The sequence below is a fragment of the Rhinopithecus roxellana genome, chromosome 7 (genome assembly GCF_007565055.1).
Source record: "Rhinopithecus roxellana isolate Shanxi Qingling chromosome 7, ASM756505v1, whole genome shotgun sequence".
Lineage (NCBI taxonomy): Eukaryota > Metazoa > Chordata > Mammalia > Primates > Cercopithecidae > Rhinopithecus > Rhinopithecus roxellana.
In genome coordinates this window covers 128,113,242-128,118,054 of record NC_044555.1, presented here as the reverse complement: position 1 = coordinate 128,118,054, position 4,813 = coordinate 128,113,242, and the positions used below count along the sequence as shown (strand labels likewise).

Here is a 4,813-nt window from a genome sequence, read left to right as displayed (position 1 = left end):
GCTGAGGCAGTAAGATCACTTGAGCCCAGGAGTTTGAGACCAGTCTGGGCAACATAGTGAGACTCTGTCTCTACAAAAAATTTTTTTAAATAGCAGGGCATGGTGTTGTGCACCTAAAGTCCCAATTACTTGGGATGGTAAGGTGGAAGGATCATTTGAGCCTGGGAAGTCGAGGCTGCAGTGAGCTATGATCACACCACTGCACTCCAGCCTGGGTGACAGAGCACACTCTGTCTCAACAAGAAATTATGTGTTCACAACATCACACACTGGGGCCTGTTGTGGGGTGGGGGGTTCGGGTAGGGATAGCATTAGGAGAAAGACCTAATGTAAATGACAAGTTAATGGGTGTAGCAAACCAACACGGCACATGTATACATATGTAATCTGCACGTTGTGTACACGTACCTAGAACTTAAAGTATAATAATAAAAAAAAAAAGAAACTATTTGTTCTCAGAGGGCAGAAAAATATTTTAAAATTACTAAAACCAGAAATGAAACTGGGGACATTAGTAATGATTTTAGAAAGATAAAAAGGATTATAAGAGAGTACTGTGAACAGCTGTATGCCAACAAATCGGATAACCTGGATGAAATGCACAAATTTGTAGAAAGACACAACTTGCCAAGACTGAATGATGAAGAAACAGAAAATCTAAATAAACTCACAGCTAGTTAGGAGATTGATTCAGTAGTCAAAAGCCTCCCACTAAAAACATCCCTGGATGAGTTGGTTTCACTGGTGAATTCTACGAATTACAAAAAGAACTAATGCCAGTCCTTCTTAAACTTTTCCAAGAAATTCAAGAGGAGTAACACTTCCAACTCATTCTATGAGGCCAGCATTACCCTGACATCAAAGCTAGACAAAGACACTACAAGAAAAAAAAAAAAAAAAAAACACCTTATATCTCTTATAAATATTGATGCAAAAATCCTCAAGAAAATACTAGCAAACTAAATTGAGCAGCATATTAAAAAGATCGTATACCATGACCAAGTGGGATTTATTTCTGGAGTACAAGGATGGTTCAGCATATGAAAATCAATCAATATATTGTACTACGTTAACACAGTGGAAAAAAACCCATATTATTTCAATGGATATAGAAAAAGCATTTGACAAAATTCAACTCTGTTTCATAATGAAAGCAATCAACAGACTAGAAATAGAAGAATACGTCAGCCAGTGGTGGTGGCTTAAATCTGTAAACCTAGCACTTTGGGAGGTCAACACAGGAGGATTGCTTGAGTCCAGGATTTCAAGACCAGCCTGGGCAACATAGTGAGACCCTGTGTCTACAAAAAAATTTTAAAAATTAGGCAGGTTTGGCATGGTGGCACACATCTGTAGTCCCACCTATTTGGGAGGCTGAGGTGGAAGGACCACTCAAGCCTTGGAGGTTGATGCTGCAGTGAGCTGTGATTTTACCACTGCACTCCAGCCTGGAAGACAGAGTGAGACCCTATCTCAAAAAAAGAGAAAACTTCCTCAACATAATAAAGGCTATATACGAAAAGCCCATAACTAATGTCATACTCAGTGGTAAAAGACTGAAAGTTTTCCCTGTAAGATCAGGGAAAATACAGGGATGTCTGCATTTGCCACTTCTATTCTACATAATATTGCAAGTTCTAGTTGAAACAATTAGACAAAAAAAAAAAGAAATAAAAGACCTTCAAATTGGGGGAAAAAAAGAAGTAAAATTATCTCTGTTCACAGATGGTATGATCTTATGTGTAGAAAACCTTAAAGATCCCAGAACATTTCTTACAATAAATGAACTCAGCACAATTTCGGGATACAAAATAAAAACAGGAAAAAAATCAGTTGTGTTTCTATGTGCTAACAAGGAATAATCTGAAAAGAAAATTAAGAAAATTCCTTTTGCAATAGCATCAAAATAATAAAATACTTTGAAATAAACTTAACGAAGGAGGTGAAAGATACACAGTGAAAACTATAAACCATTGATGAAATAAAGACAAATATAAGAAGGCATCATGTGTTCATGAACTGGAAGACCCAATATTGTCAAAATGTCCACACCACATGAAACAATCTACAGATTTCATGCAATCCCTATCAAAATCCCAATTTCTTTGCAGAAATACAAAAATACATCTTAAAATTCATATGGAATGTCAAGGGAACTCAAATAGCCAAAAATAGTCTTAAGAAAATAAAATTGGCCAGGCACAGTAGCTCATGCTTGTAATCCCAGTGCTTTGGGAGGCTGGCAGACTGCTTGACCCCAGGAATTTGAGACCAGCCTGGCCAACATGGGAAAACCCTGTTTCTACAAAAAAATACAAAAATTAGCTGGGCTTGGTGGCATGCACCTATAATCCCAGCTACTGAAGAGGCTGAGGTGGGAGGATCACCTGAGCCCAGGAGGTCGAGGCTGTGGTGAGCTGTGATCATGCCACTGTACTCCAGCCTGGGTGACAGAGTGAAACCCTGTCTCATCTTAAAAAAAAAAAAAAAAGAGAGAGAGAGAGAGAAAGAAAAAAAAGAAAAGAAAAAAATTGGAAACTGACCGTTTCCAATTTGAAATCTTACTACAAAGCTATGATACTGGAATAAAAACAGACATATAGACCAATGAATAGAGGTCCAGAAATAAACCTTCACATATATGGTTAAATTATTTTCAGCAGTATGGTGCTATATTAGTCTGTTCTCATGCTGCTAATAAAGACATACCCAAGACTGAGTAATTTATGAATGAAAGAAGTTTAATGGACTCACAGTTCCACATGGCTGGGGAGGCCTTATAATCATGGCAGAAGGCAAATGAGGAGCAAAGTCACATCTTACACGGCAGCAGGCAAGAGAGCTTATGCAGGGGAACTCCCCTGTATAAAACCATCAGATCTTGTGAGACTTGTTCACTACCACGAGAACAGTATAGGGGAAACACCTCCATGATTCAATTATCTCCACTGGGCCCTGCCCTTGACACATGGGGATTATTACAATTCAGAGTGAGATTTGGGTGGGGACACATCCAAACCATATCAGGTGCCAAGACCATTCAATGGAGAAAGACAGTTTTTTCAACAAATAGTGCTCAGAAAATGGAATATCCACATGCAAAAGAAAGAAATTGGACCCATACCTTATACAAAAATTAACTCAAAATGGATCAAAGACCTAAATATAAGAACTATGATTAGTGCTTCTCTGTAAATTCATTCAGCACCCCCAAGGGAGGTGACTCTTTCCCTGGAAAGGCTTAAGCAGAAGCTGCAAGACCAGTTAACTTGGAAGGAATGTAGCGTAGGCCAGTGGCTCACAAATGCCAAATCAGACAGCTGAAAATCTGATTGTATCAGCATCACCTGGGGAGCTTTTTAAAAAATCTACATATGTAGCCTACAAGAGAATCTGACTTAAGAAATTTGGAGTGGAACTCATGGGTCTGCATTTCAAAGCTCCTGGGGCAATTCTGAGGCAAAGCCAGGTTGGGGAAGTTCCAGGTAGGGGATTCGAGCATCAGATTTGGACTAGAGGCCTACAACTCAATGTGTGGTCCATAGACAAACAGCATTGGTATCACTTGGAAGCCTTTTTTTGTTTTGTTTTGTTTTTAAGTCAATACATTTTTATTCAAGGAATTTTATGTTGTGATCCCTTCTACTGTCCATCAAGGTCACTTTGGATCCTCTAAAGAGCTGTAGTCAAAATTTGTCTTCAAAAGATTTATTAGTATCTTCAAGTTAGCCCTTTTTAATAGAACTGATGTTTAATCTAGTTGTCCTATCAGCCCATAATTCTTTTATTTTGGTTTCTTTCATCTTTTTCTAATATGAATATACTGATGAAGATGTCAAAATTCACCAAGAATCTTTGGGATCTAATTTCTTCAACCAATTTACTTTAGGGTCATTTTTAGAGTAGGGGGATCTGCTTTATTCTCAATTTGACACCCTAGAAAAAGAAAAGCATTGCTTACTCTTTTAGAATGTATCAAACTGAAGAATATGAGAAACCTATACAAGTGCTTTATCAATAGAAATACCAGGTTTAACAAGCACAAAGCCAAGAAAACCAATGAAGCCAGATACTGGATTTCTATGGCACTAATCTTTGAACACCCTAGCAGGAGTAAGCTGCTGAGTGCAGATAACATGCAGTGCATCCTGGAAGCTTTTAAGGAACAAAGACTCTAAAGCCTCATGCTAGACCTCCTGAATCAGAACTTGCATTATATATATATATATATATTTGGAGGCAGGGTTTCACTCTTTCACCCAGACTGGAGCATAGAGGTGCAATCATGGCTCACTGCAGCCTTGACCTCCTGGGCTCAAGGGATCCTCCTGCCTCAGCCTCCTGAGTAGCAGGGACTACAGGTGCATGCATCACCATGCCCAGCTAATTTTTAAGTTTTTAGAGACATGCTGCCTAAGCTGGGTCTCAAACTCTTGGGCTCAAGCAATTCTTCCGATATGGCCTCTCAAAGTGCTGGGACTGCAGGTATAAGCCACTATGCCTGGCCAGAACCTGCCTTTTAAACAAATTCCCAAATATTTCTATGCACATTAAAGTTTGAGAAGCAGTGCGTGGCATGATCTTTGCAGTCTTCTAATCCTGAGAAACTAGGGTGCCATGACCTTTTGTTGCTGTATTCTGTTGCTGAATGATTATTAAATACAAACTGTGTTACTGGAGAAATATTTCCTATGGCTATGGCTCAACTTTCAAATATAGTTATCCAGTGAAGGTTGTTCAGGGAATGAGGAGAACCTTGCTCACTGTAAGGAGTGCTAAGCTTGCTCTGACTGGCCATTTAAAGACCCAGAAT

General features: G+C 38.9%; 1 non-coding gene across 1 annotated transcript; it reads right to left on the bottom strand.

Annotated features, from left to right (window-relative positions):
• Nucleotides 1-4,007: 4,007 nt before the first annotated feature.
• LOC115898891 lies at nucleotides 4,008-4,146 on the bottom strand. Its single transcript, XR_004058545.1, has one exon. It is a non-coding gene; the product is annotated as a small nucleolar RNA SNORA8 (small nucleolar RNA).
• Between the last annotated feature and the right edge of the window lie 667 nt (nucleotides 4,147-4,813).